This window comes from Moschus berezovskii, chromosome 10, assembly GCF_049115385.1.
Source record: "Moschus berezovskii isolate FMDL1 chromosome 10, NW_MosBer_1.0, whole genome shotgun sequence".
In the NCBI taxonomy this organism is placed as follows: Eukaryota; Metazoa; Chordata; class Mammalia; order Artiodactyla; family Moschidae; genus Moschus; species Moschus berezovskii.
In genome coordinates, this window is record NC_142469.1 from 21,183,571 (window position 1) to 21,198,726 (window position 15,156).

Sequence of the window (15,156 nt, forward strand, 5' to 3'; positions counted from 1 at the left end):
AGGAGATCCCACCAGTCCATTCTAAAGGAGATCGATCCTGGTTGTTCATTGGAAGGACTGATGCTAAAGGTGAAACTCAAATACTTTGGCCACCTCATGCAACGAGTTGACTCACTGGAAAAGACTCTTATGCTGGGAAAGGTTGGGGGTGGGAGGAGAAGGGGACGACAGTGAATGAGATGGCTGGATGGCATCACCGACTCTGTGGCCATGAGTTTGAGTGAACTCCGGGAGTTGTGATGGACAGGGAGGCCTGGCATGCTGTGATTCATGGGGTCGCGGAGAGTCTGACACGACTGAGCGACTGAACTGAACTGAACTTGGGAACCTTATCTAAGCACATTATTGCCAGGTCTATGCTGAAAATATGGAAGACATACCTAAATCTAATCAAGATCATTAGTAATCAACTTCCATCTTTACTTTCAGCTTCTCTGATACATTTAAATCATTTTCTCCCTTCTAATTTTACAATGCTACAATCCCAAACAATTGACTAGTCTTCCCAATCAACATAACATTTCAATGGCAACCAATGTTGATTCAATGGGAAAGCTACGACCAAAAGAGTCTTAATATGAAGAAGATCAAGGAGGGATAATATCTGTTATAGTTCTATATTTAAAGCACAAGGTCATGCCCAACATGATCCCAATGAACTCTCAATGTTTACACAAACATCTCAAGTTATCTTCGTTTGTTTTCAATTCCGTCCTTGCTTAGAGCCCAGTCCCCAAGCTTGTCTTATCTACAGGACTCTGAAAAAAAAAGAATCTAAACTTCCTACTTGAGAAAATAAATTATTCTAAGTTTCAGAAACTTTAAAGACAGCTTTGAATAAACGTGTAAAGCAATGTGTAAGGCAACGTCTTGCCAAAATTATCAGAAAAAAATTAGAAAATTTGACTATAGAATACCTTCATATGTCTTCATGAAAGTGACACTTCAACCTAGTGCTAGAATATTATAACATTCTTATTGAAATTTTAAGTTTCCAGTTATACTATGCAAAAGACTCAAACACTTTGGCTCTTTAAAGAGAGTGTGGAGCATAACCACATGGAACAGTTATAAGTGCAACAATTCATATTACCCTACTCAGGTAATCTTGATTGTCCATATCATAATAAAGCCAGGATTTGTGTCATATGAAGAATGCCCAACAAAGAACTCCTTGGAAATTAAAAGGTTTTTGCAACATTCAATCACAAATAAGAATATAAGATTAAATTTGATTTCATTGTGTTTTGTCAATAAATCATAATCATATTTTTCAAAACATTTTCTCATGAAATTCTTTAACATATACCCTGAATACTTTAAAATTTAGTTATCACTGAGTGAATATTACTGAACATTATGTGCAAACTTTAAAGTGGGTTCTTCATAGAGATATTTTCGAGTTACACTTACTCAGGGTAGCACAAATGTTTCTTGAAATACTTAATCTTATCACCAAAAAACTGATTTCCACAGTAAGTATATACTAACATTACTGAAAGATACTTTTCCCAATAACCCAGGTGCTTGCAAGCGATGTCAATATCATTCGAGTAATGTTGCAATATATTTAAAAATAAAAAAAAATATATCTTCACTCCAAAAACTATAGAGATTTATCATTAAATAAATGTGCTGTCCTTAAGCAACATATAGGAATCAAAGTGATTTATACCAATTGAACCCATTCTAAAACAAAGGCTGTTTGTGTGTGTGCGCCCATGTGTGTGTGTATGCACATGCTCAGTTGTGTTCAAATATTTGTGACCCTATGGACTATACCCAGCCAGGCTCCTCCGTCCATGGAATTTTCCAAGCAGGTTTACTGGAGTGGGTTGCCATTTCCTTCTCCATGGGACCTTCCCAACCCAATGATTGAACCTGTGTCTCTTGTGTCCCCTGCATTGGCAAGTGGATTCTTTACCACTGTTCCAAAATGAAGGCTACAGGGACAAGAAAGAGAAAAAGGCATACGATTGCATTTAGTAATGGTTCTAGGAATATGGACATAATTAAGCCCCAAAGAGACCTAACCATTGACAAGTTTTCAGAGGTCTGTGTATCATTATCCCCCATCCCAAAAGCCTGAATCAAGGAACTGGAAAGTGCTCTCTAAGGAGGACTCATAGGGAGAAATAACTTTTACAAAATTGAAAAATCTCTATTGAAGTCCTTCTGTCTGATCAGCTACAAGACTATAATAAATATAGATGGCATTGAGAAGTGAAGATCAGGTTATTACCAAAAAACATCTCAGGTGTGATTAGCTGGGTTTCATATTGCTTCCAGTAAGAAATAAGAATAACCTGGTCCTTTTCATGAGACGAAAGCCACTAGCAAAATAAGACATGATGAAACTGAAGAGAGATGGTTGCTGCTGCTGCTAAGTCGCCTCAGTCGTGTCCGACTCTGTGCAACCCCATAGACAGCAGCCCACCAGGCTCCTCCATCCATGGGATTTTCCAGGCAAGCATACAAGAGTGGGGTACCATTGCCTTCTCCAGAAGAGAGATGCTACAATATATCAAATCTCGGCCTGGGTTATACAGGAAGCTGGAAAGATACCTTCTGAGGTAAAACCCTACTGAAGACAGTCAGGAAGCTTTTAATAGAACAGAAACTACTGGAATTCCTCTCTCTCTATGGGGCACTCCACTGCACGAATTGATATGTCTGAGAAAAATAAATATTGAGTTTGAAATCAAAGAGAAAGGAAATGGATGAAAGGCATGAGTTTTGACTATATATCACAGGAGTAGAAAACAATAGACAGCCCTAATGCAGCCTTTTACCAAGGCTTTGCCTTAGGGTGTAAGCATCAAGTGAACTAGTAGAGATCTGAATTCAAATCTGTTTTATTCCCTGATGTATCAATATTCTCAGAAATGTCACAGGGAGAAAAAGGGTTTTCTCACAGCTCTGATTACAGTATTACTGACCACAGTTAAAATCTCACCTTAATGTTTGACACAACCTATAGAAGAGTGCAAGAGCTTTGAGCCTCCCTAAATTTGTTACAATTTTACCACAACAAGCAAAGATTATGACACTGCTTAATGGAGAAGAGAGTCTCAGTCTTTGGATTTCTAGAATGTCAAGAAGGTATTAACTTCCAATTGTATTCTGCAATGTTATGACATTCATAAGCTTTGCTCTCTTCAACTGAAATTTTACCTTATAGTAACTATACCCAATTTGTTAAAGGTTTATATCATGAAAGGATGGTGTATTTTGTCAAATGCTTCTTCTGCATTTCTTGAGATGAAATGATTGTTACACTTCACTTTATTAATGTGGCATATCACATTTATTTATTTGCATGTCTTCAACCATTCTTGTGGGCTTCCTGGCTGTCTCGGTGGTAAAGAATCACCTGCCAATGCAGGAGCCCCAGGAGATGCAGGTTCTGTCCCTGGGTCAAGAAGATCCTCTGGAGGAAGAAATGGCAACCACTCAAGAGTTATTGCCAGGAAAATCCTATGAATAGAGGAGCCTGACAGGCTACAGTTCATGGGGTCACAAAGAGTCAGACAGGACTGAGCATGCAAGCAGCAGCAGTTGCAACAATTCTTGCATTTCAGAGATAAGTCCCACTTGAGTTTGCTGTATGATCTTCTTAATGTGTTGTTGAATTAGGTTTGCTAGTATTTTGTTGAGTACTTTTGCATCTGTATTTATCTGTAATCAGGAGCATTGTCTATGATTTTCTTATGTTGTGGGGTCTTTATCTGGCTCTGATATTAAGGTGATGTTGGTCTCATTAAATGAGTTTGAAAGTATTCCCTCTTCAAGTTTTTAGAAGACCTTGAGAAGGACTGACATTAATTCTTTAAAATTTTGATAGAATTCACCAGTGAAGCCATCTGCTCCTGGACTTTCAGTGTTGATTCAGTCTCCTTACTTGTTATTAGTCTGTTCAGATTGTCAATCCCTTCTTGATTCAGTGTTGGAAGGTTTTATGTTTCTAGGAAATCATTTGTTTCTTTTAGGTTGTTCAAATTGTTGGCATATAATTGTTCATAATGGTCTTTCATGATCCTTTGTTTGTTTGCTGTCACTTCAGCCCAAGTCTTTGCAACCCTATAGAGTGTAGCCTGTCATGCTCCTCTGTCCATGGGCTTATCCTGGCGAGAATACTGGAGTGGACTGTCATTTCTTTCTCCACTCCCATGATCATTTACATTTCTGATATTCATTGTAATGTCTCCTCTTTTTTTCATTTTTTGCTTTATTTATTTGATTCTCTTTTTTGAGGTAGTCTAGTTAAAGATTTGTCAATTTTATCGTTTCAAAAAATCAACTCACCTTCGTTTATCATTTGTAATGTCTTTCTAGTCTCATTTTCATTTATTTCTGCTGTGATCTTTGTTATTTCCTTCTTTATGCTAACTTTGAGCTTGGCTTGCTCTTCTTTTTCTAATTCCTTGAAGTGTTAAATCAAGTTGTTTATTTGAGATCTTTTTTTCTTTTTAATGTGGATGTTTATTGCTATTAGCTTCCTTCCTAGGATTTCTTTTGCAGTCTCCCATAAGTTTTATGGGGACTTCCCAGGTTGTTCGGTGGGTAAGGAATCTGCCTGCGATGCAGGAGACACAGAAGACGAGGCTTCGATCCTTGGGGTCAGGAAGATCCCCTGGAGCAGAGCATGGCAACCTGAAGAATCCAGGACTACAGTCCATGGGGTTGCAAAGAGTTGGACAGGACTAAGTGACTGAACATACATGCATAGGTTTTATATGTTGTGCTTCCTTTTTTGTTAAGATAATTCTTCATTTCCTTTCAATCTCTTCTTTGACCCATTTGGTTATTCAAGAGGATCATCAATCATGCTTAGTCACTCAGTTTTGTATGATTCTTTGTGACCTGGTGGATGGTAGCCTACCAGGCTCCTCTGTCCATGGGACTCTTCATTAAGAATACTGAAGTGGGTTGCCATTTTCCTTCTCCAGAGGATCATCCCAACCCAAGGATTGAACCCATGTCTCCCGTGTCTCCTGCATTGGCAGGTGGGTTCCTTACTTCTAGCGTAACCTGGGAAGTCCCATTCAGGAGTATGTTCTTTAACGTATTTTATGAATTTTAACAGTTTTCTTATTATTTACTTCTAGTTTCATAATCTTATGGTCAGAAAAGACACTTGGTACGATTTCAGTCTTTCTAAGTTTTCTAAGACTTGTTTTAAGACCTACAAGTTGATACATTTTGGAGCATGTTCTGTGTTACTTGAGAAAAATATATAATCTGCTGCCATTGGATAGAATATTCAGTTTATGTCTGTCAGTTAAATTTTGTCTAAAATATGGCTCAAGTCAAATGTTTCCTTGATTTTATGTCGAGATTATTTTTTCTTTGGAGAAGATGAGGCATGAAAATTCCCTTTACCGATGTGTTATATACATTCATGTTTTCATGTTACTAATCAGCATCTTTTTGAAGAGTTCCTTTTAGGAACTTGTAAGGCAGGTTTAGTGGTCGTAAATTTTCTCTGCTCCTTTGTTGAGGGAAAGTTTTTAATTTATTCTTCAATTCTGAAGGACAACCTTGGTTGTATTATAATAGGTATTCTAGTTGACAGGTTTTGTTTTGTTTGCCTTTTCACACTCTGAAAATATCATCCCATTCTCTTTGACTTCAGTTTTATACAGCTTTATTGTTATGTGTTTTTTGAGAACATTGTTTTATATTAAAATTTTGAGATAACTGACTAGCTTCAATGAATTTGGATGTCCAGATCTCTCCCCAGGTTAAGGAATTTCTCAGTCATTATATTTCTGAATAAGTTGTCTATTTCTTTCTCTTACTTTTCACCTGAGACAACAGTGTTGTACACATTAGCTTTTTGCTACTATTCCAAAATTCCCATAACCTTTCCTCTTTACTTTTATTTTTTTATCTTCCAATTAAATAATTTTAATTGACCTGCCTTTTAGTTTTCTGATTCTTTCTTTTGCTTGTTCAAGTCTATTGTTGAAGCTGTCTATTGCGATTTGTTCCCTGTATTTTTCAGCTGCAGTGTTTCCATTTGATTCTTTCTGTTTTCTCTCTGTTGAACTTTTAATTTTGTTCTTGCATTATTCTACTCCGGTTGTTATGTCGTTTATTGGTATTCTCTTGTAGCTCTCTGAGCATCTGTAGAACATTTATTTGAATTCTTTGCTGGGTAATTCTTAGAACTCCATTTCTTTGGTGGAAGTTACTGGAGATTTACTGTATTCCTTTGATGGAATAAAATTTCCCTGATTATTTATGATCTCTTAAGTCTTGTGTAGTTTTCCTCACATTTGAAGGAGAAGTCACCTCTTTCAGAGTTTATGGACTAATTATGGTAACACAGGGTTTTCACCTGTAGGTGGGGACATGATGGATTGTGTTATAGCACAGTGTGGGTCTAACGGTGCAAGGGTCAATAGTGGAAGTATATGGTGGTACTGGGTCTAGCGGTGATGTGATGTCACTTTGGCTCAGTCCCCTGAGTCCACCATATTGGTAATTGTGTGGTGATTTTTGAGAATTGTTGGGGTGAGAAGTGGCTACAATTGTTGTTAGGGTTCTAACTGGCACCTCTAGTCTGATAGCTAAGGATGAACACAGGCAGCAGTGGTGGCCAGAGCCAGTGGAGTGCACCTTCTCAGCTCTGGAGGCCAGCTGTAGGTCCTATGTAGTGACAGTGGCTAGTTGCAAACAGACTTGTAGTGATGGGGGCAGAACCAACTATGGGCTCACTGACAGTGAGGTTCCAGTTATGGGCCTACTGCTCCATGGCTGCACACTCTCCCCTTTGGTGTGAATAAAGTACAGCCAATTCTTTGAGAGGAAGAAAAAAGATCAAATATCCTTTTCCTTTCTAGAGTTAAGCTTTATATTATGTGATATAAATATCACCTTTTCCTACTTCCCCTGAGATACTCAAATTAAACACCTGATTGAATTCCTTTCTAGATTTTTCTCCCTCATTTTTCATTGTCTGCGTAATTATCTAGTCAATTACTCAAGCCAAAAACTTGGGAATAATGCCTCTTACTTTTTTAATAATCAATGTCTAATATTTTAGCATTTCTTGCTGATTCTATTTTTTTTAAAAGTATGTCCCCAGTTCATCTATATCTGTCCATCTCCATAAATTCCAACTTTGTGCAAGCTAGAATCTCTTCTTGATTGAAGGAAAAACTTCCCAACTGGTGTTCCTGATTTCATTCTTGTTTTGTTCTATCAGTCACTTGCCATTCAGAGAAATATATAATTCTTATTGTAAATATCATATGTTAAAAAAAATAATTCTTTCCTTTAGTGTTTAGAATAAAATTCTAATCTGTTATCATGGCTTTCAGAGTCCCACATGGTTTCTCCAGTCTACTCTTCTACCTTTCCCACTTTCCCCTCACTCACTCTTTCCCAACTTTATCAACCTTCCTTTGGTTCTGCAAGCATACTAAATATGTGTGTACCTGCTAAGTTGGTTCAATCATGTCCAATTCCATGTAACCCTATGGACTGTAGCCCTCAAGGCTCTTCTGTCCGTTGGATTCTCCAGGCAAGAATCCTGGAGTGTGTTGCCATGCTCTTCTCCAAGGGATCTTCCTGAGCCAGGAACTGAGCCTGTGTCTCTTACATTTCCTGCATCGGCAGGCAGGTTCTTTACCACTAGAGCAGCCTGAGAAAATTTAGCAAACAAATGTGTAATAACTGTCAATCTGAGGGACTAAATTAAAGCGTGGATTACCAAATATTGGTACCCAAAGTCATTGGATATGTAATGAGACAATATGTATATACTTTATAATAAGAGAACAACTCAATATTTTTCAGAATTAAATCTTACTAAAAATACTCTACGGACCCTGTGATTACATTTTGTTTTTCTTGTTTGTTTGCTTTGAGGAAGGCAAGAAACATAGATATTCAGGAAGAAAAAAAAAAGTCAAACCCTATGCCACTGACAATGAAAAGAGTGTTTTTATGAAAAGAATGTTTCCAAAAAACTGAAGCTTTTACCATTGTCTGATCCAAGAATCAACATCTGTAATAACTGATGAATTTATTTAAAGGATAAAGCTTTGTGACATTCTTATAATTCAGGAGGGCATCACAGTTCAGCTGAAATAGAACACAGTCATTGTGTTCATCTCTACTTTGCTTGTTTTGATACAGAAATTTTATGCAAGTGAATACAATGGGAAAAAAGCCATTTCAAAAACACTTGACATCTATACAACAAAGGTGCCCTAAAATGTTTCTGTCAGCTTTTAGAACCCCAGCATATTTATTTATAACAAAACATTGACTTCTGAATTGATAGTACAAAAGCAATAGCAAGAACTATTGCTCCGGAAACATATTCTTTTACAAATAATGAAGATTTATTGTGTCAAAGTTATCATTCTATGTTTCCAGGAAAGCATATGCTATAAAAAAAAGATGTCAAGCTCTTTCAAAATTGCATTGCTAAATGCCATATGTTGAACAATTTTATTAGAAAATAGTTTTAAGATGTAGTTGTTTTAGAATTTTTTAATATTTTTGAAATAAAATTGTAATGAAAAGTTATTAGAAGACAGAATGCTACACACTCAAACAGATCCACTAATTTTTAACATTTTGCTATATTTTAACATTCATTCTAAAACTATATACATATTTAGACTATGCAAATATAATTACTTTCTCTGAAACATTTAAGAATAGGTTAAATATAATAGTCCCCTTTACCTTTTAATATTTCATGAGGTTTTCCTTTAGGAATGAAGTCTTTACATGCCATGGAGCACGTAAAGCACAAGAGACTATCTCTCCCACTGAATACAACTATACATTCTGAACAAAATACCAAAACCAAAATCCTAAACAAACAAAAACTACCTGAGGACTCTGAAAAAGTGAAAAATAACAGGCAGATAAAAAGGAGACAAAAACTTGAACACCAGTACTGTTCCTGAGTTATCTTTTCATATTTCTCTCTCCTTCGTTTCCCAGCCTTGACCCAAAGAAGATCTAGTAGCTAGAGTTAAGAAGCTGTGCAGTGGATACAGACAGCAAAAAACTTGAAGAGAAAGTGGCTCTTCCTGGCCATAGCAGGGTGTGGACAAAGAATGTTGCCTGCCATTTCAATAAACAAAGAATGCTGTGGCCATTAAGGCAATCAGAAACTGCGGACAATCTCAACAGTGGGGGATTCAGGATGGAGGAAAATTAAGATACTGGCCCTAGAGAGATAAGATGCATATCAAAGGAATGATTTCAATAAACCTAGACTTCTGCACCTTCCCATACAAAGTAAAATATTAAAACCATTCATTTGAAATGTCTGTTTCTGTGATTAGAAGTAATATTTTTGTTTTTGACTACATGTTATTGTTATTATTATTATTTGCAAAGACTCCTATATACCCTGGTCTCACTTACCTCCTTGGAACAGTTTTGCAGAGCTATATGAGAGGCTAATTTCTGGGCTATAGTCCTCAGTAAGATCACTGAATGAAACATAACTCTCAAATCTTAGGGTGTCCATTTTGTTCAGTTGACAAGCATAAATTCCTTTTTTTGCTTTTCTAGCTCTGTTGCAGTGGCAAACTATTCTAAGAACATATGTCTCCTTCAGTATTGAAGGTAGCATCATGGGTACATAAAATCTGAAAGTCAAACCTGTATTTCTGGCCAGATCAACAAAGAAAAGGGGTCACTGTTGCCAAAGAGTATATGGTGTGAAATTTCCATTATTTTTTCTCTATTTTCTCTCAAATTCTTCCTGAAGGTGATCCCCAGTCAGTCAAATGTAATAGTTCAGGAGGCTAAAACTATGAAAGAAGCCTAAATTTCAAGCCAGAAGAACTGGGAAGAGCGACCTCGTCAGCCATAAATTGTAGGTGAAGTATTGGAGAGGACAGAACTGGGAAGGAATGCCATGATTGTGTGTATGAATCAAGACAAGTGTAGGCAGGCAGGGTAAGGAGTACCCAGAAGAAAAGGACCAGAGCGCTCTTCGATCTTAGAGAAGCCATTTTAGTCTTAAACCATTCCGTGATCTAAGCCGGGCCATAACACTTGCTCTTGACCAGGCCAGTAAAGCAACCATATTGAAGACAATAAATCAATTGCAAAGATTCCCACTTCTTTTGATATTCTGAAGGTAAAGGTTAGCCTAAAGCACTTTCTCTGGCTATTTTGCAGGATCCAAAGCCCCCAAAGGACTAAGGATTGATGATACTGACCTTTGCTGACCCTCATGGCTTTATTCATATACTCTGTCAGCCTTTGCTCTAATTCTATGCTGAATTTTCCTTTGCAAAAGCCTCTCCATGAATATACATACACCACCCAAGTCAAGTCCCTTCATAAGTATACAAGCACCCTTAGCTTGAAACTTGCCCAGTTTTGCTGTTTGAGGAGACATTACTTGGGACAGATACCTGGTATTCTCCTTTCTTGCTCCTTTATTGGAGAGGACAGAACTGTGACGGAATCCTTTCTTCTCCTGATAATAAAGTATTAGTATAGTAAAAAATTCCTAAGTCAAACCTGTATTTCTGTCCAGATCAACAAAGGAAAGGGGTCACTATTGCCAAAGTAATAAATCCTTTCTTATCCCAATCTTTAGCTTGATTGTGTCTTTTGGCTCTGCACTAGCCAAGAAGCAAGCCCAGTTTTCATTTAACCCAAGTAATGGACTCACACTCAACCTGAACATATGTGGAAAAGGGCCACAAAAGCATAGAAAAGACTTTGAGGACCAGTCCCATGAGTGGCATAAATGGATCAAACCTAAGCGTCACAGCGAATGCTTTCAAAACACAACTGACAAAAGAATCAATGCTGGCAAAGGCAGGAAAGAACTTGCAGCTGAACCTGAGTATGTTAATTGCCCGGTACAGTCACAGCAGCATCAACAATAAGTCAACATTCTCCAGACCAATCTTGAAAGGATCCAATTCTCATGACAAAAGAGCCTTATATATGTCCAGTCTAAGCAATCAAAAATTATCTTACATAAAAAGACCCAGGGAAAAGACACACTTTGGGAGGGAGAGGGTGTAACAAGTTGAGAAAGTGGCATAGAAACACATACATTCAGTTCAGTTCAGTTCAGTCGCTCAGTCGTGTCCGACTCTCCGCGACCCCATGAATCACAGCACGCCAGGCCTCCCTGTCCATCACCAACTCCTGGAGTTCACTCAAACTCATGTCCACAGAGTCGGTGATGCCATCCAGCCATCAATACATTACCTTATGTAAAATAAATAGCCAGTGGGACTTTGCTGTGTGACACAGGAAGTTCAAACTGGTGCTCTGTAACAATCTAGAGGGGTGGGGTGGGGTGTGGTGGGAGATGGGAGGGAGTTTCGAGAGGAACGGGGCATCTGTATGCCTGTGGCTGATTTATGTTGATGAATGGCAGAAACTGACAAACTATTGTAAAGCAATTATTCTTCAATAAAAAAACACCCCTCCCCCAAAAAAAGACCCAGGGAAATATGACCTATAAACATGATTAACTCCCAAAGGAAAAGATAGTCAACAAGTGACAATCCTGAGAAAACCCACATGTAGGATTATCACATAAACTTTAAACCTGTTCCCCCATATAAGGACAAGTGGCCAGTTCATTCTAACAACCAATCAAAATTTGAACAGACTAAAAATAGACAAATCCTTTTGAATCCCCAAAAGAGAGGAAAATCACCAAGAATCAGTGTCAGGGTAGGAAAATCTCAACTGTAATTGATGAATTGATGGAGGCTTGGTGTGGATAATTCTGAGCATTAAAAACTCAAGGGGACCCAGTCACAGCAAGTACTTTCCATTCTGTGAGATTCTCCTCTAGGAAATTAACCAGGTTCCTGTAGTAAATTGTGTATAAAAATCCTTTTGGACTTCTGGCAGCAGAAGGAAAAGAAGTCACCCTAAAACATAGGATGGCACTTTGTTCTAACAAAGCCTACCCTCAGGTAATACAGCCTAACCTGCAGGTGTCATCAGAGCGGAACTGACCTGGGGAAAAGGAAATGACAACTCCAGTTCACTGGAGTCATCCTATCCCACCAATGGTGACTTTGGGGGGAGCTGAGAGACAGTTATAAAATTCACATTCCAGAGGCACAGATTCATTAAAAGACCGGGACCTAATCATAGTACTAAAGAACAGTTCCCCTCCCCTACTCCTCACCACAACATTACGGGAAGCCTATTTGCAGTAGTTTCTCTTACCCAGTACATCATTTCTAATTATCAAGAAAAAACTTACGAAATGTACCAAAAGGCTTGAAGAGACATAGCAAACATCAGAACTAGACATGGCATCAAATGTTGGGATGATCAGACCAGTAATTTAAATGACTATGATCAATATGCTAAGAGCTCTAAAGGATAGCAGCATGCAAGAACAGATGGGCAATGTAAGCAGAGTGATGGAAGTACTAAAAGCCCCCAAAATGCTAGAGATAAAAAATCACCGCAACAGAAATGAGGAATATCTTTGATGAGCTTATTGTTGATTGGACACAGCTGAGGAAAGAATCTCTGAGCCAGAGGACATAATAATAGAATCCTCAAAAGCCAAAATGCAAAGGGAATAAAGACAGAAAACAACAGCACAGAACAGGATATCCAAGGACCGTGGAACAACTATAAAGGTGTGACTTTATGGGAATGGTGAAAGAAGAAAGTGCAAAACAAACAGAAGAAATATTTGAAACTATAATGACTGAGAATTTTCTCAGACTAATGTAAGATACAAACTTCACTTCCTGAGAGCTCAGAAAACACCAAGACAAATGCCTTAAAACTACACCCAGGGACATTATTTTCAAAGTACAGAAAGTAAAAGATAAGTCCCTGAAAAAAGCCATACTTGTGTAGGGAAGAAGAAACATAAGATTACAGTCACCCTTTCCTCAGAAATTATTCAAACAAAAAGAGAGTGGAATAAAAAATCTTAATCATTTGAAGATTATAAACATCTCTTATAGTCAACCTCCATAAGAGAAAATGTAAATATCATACATACTTAAATTTAAGAGACTCAACTGTCAGCAGACCAAAAAAAAAGACTAATTAGAAGTTTTAGAATGAAAATATATTAGCTGATACAGGAAATTCAATAAATGAGCTCCCTCATAGAACAGTGACAACAGGGGAAAAGTCATTGATTTTGAAGACAGAGCAACAGAATTTTCCAATTAAAGAAATAATAGTTAAAATGCTTTAAAACATATCAAAGGCTTGGGGCAAGTTGAGTAACAAAAGGCTTATCATTCACGCTATTGGAATCCTAGAAGGAGAGGAGAAAGAGATTGTGTGGGGAAAAATATTTAAGTAACATCTACAAGTGTCCAACACTTGTTAAAGATATTAATTCAGAGATTTAAGAAGCTCATTACACTTAAATAGGATAAACTCAAAGAATGCCATGCCAAGATGCATCAAAATTAAACCATGGAAACCAAAGATAATGAACGAAATCTTAATTCACTACATGTAAGAAAACATGTTATGACTGAGATAATTGCAACTTTCTTGCCACAAACAGTGGAGATTAGAAGACTATAGAATAGCAACTTTAAAATGCTGGAAGAATAGAAACCAGAATAGACAACCCAGAATTTTTACCCATCTCCAGCAATAAGGATGGGGTGAATACATTACAGGTGAAGCAAAACTAAGTTGTTGTCAGAACTACTCTAAAATATGCAAAAGAAAGTTCTTCAAGATAAAGGGAAATGATACTAGGTAAACTCTGAACTTTGGGAATGAAAAAAAGGGCAAGTAATAGAGTGAACACAAATGAAAATATAAAGGACATATTTTCTTTCATTTTATTTAAAGTATGTATGGTGGATGAAAGGAAAATGAGACCATTTTGGTGTGATTTTCTATGTGTATAGATTAATACACATAAAAAGTTTAGCCTGAGAGCAAAGAACCTAAAAAAGAGTGCACATCTTCATATTTTGATTACAAATTCAGAAAAATTAACTGGTAACATGCTTTCATCTAACTCACATTCTATGTTGCAATTTTCATAATGATATATTTTATAGCAATTTTGCCTGCAATATCAGATCAATTTAAGATCACATAGTGCATGTAGTCACATCTCTTTAATCTCCTATAGTATGGCAGCATTTATTTTCCTCGTATTGATATTTCATACATCGAAGGCTTACAGTATACTGGCCAATTATTTTATAGAGTGTGCTTCAATTTTTCTGTTTATCACCTTATTCAGTTCAGTTCAGTTCAGTCGCTCAGTCGTGTCCGACTCTTTGCGACCCCATGAATCACAGCACGCCAGGCCTCCCTGTCCATCACCAGCTCCGGGAGTTCACTCAAACTCATGTCCATCGAGTTGGTGATGCCATCCAGCCATCTCATTCTCTGTCGTCCCCTTCTCCTCCCACCCACAATCCCTCCCAGCATCAGAGTCTTACTGAGATTTAAAATATGCACTTCCAGTTTCTGAAATCCTAGATAAATTATATTATGACTTTTAAAGGACATCTCTTTGGAGGCACCTGTTCCCTGTGTGTTCTTTGCTGGGGATGTTAATTCTGATCATCCAATCAGAGTGTTTTCTAGTTCCCCACTGAATAGTTATTTCTGTTTTGTAACTAATAAGCAATGTATAGGCTGATCCTTTGAGATTATGCAGCTATTCTGAATTTCATCAAACTTTGTTTCTTTTTTAAGTTTAGGTGATTTATTGTAAACGCAATTACCGTAGTACTCCACCATACTAGCTAGCCCCATAGATTTAAAGTGTGCATGCCCAGTTACTAAGTTGTGCTGACTCTTTGTGATCCCATGGACTGTAGCTTGCCAGGCTCCTCTGTCCATGGGATCACAAAGAGTCAGCACAACTTAGTAACTGGGCATGCACACTTTAAATCTATGGGGCTAGCTAGTATGGTGGAGTACTAGGGTAATAACTGTAGCCTGCCAGGCTCCTCTGTCCATGGGATTGTCCAGGCAAGAATACTGGGGAATACAAGATTGGCCAGGCAACCCATTAGAGTGGGTTGCCATTTCCTCTTCCAGGGGATCTTTTCAACTGAGGGATCAAACTCACATCTGCATATCCCGTGTCTCCTGCATTGGCAGGCAGATTCTTTACCACTGAACCACCTGGAAAGTCCTCCTAGACCTAACAGTCATTCATGATTCTCG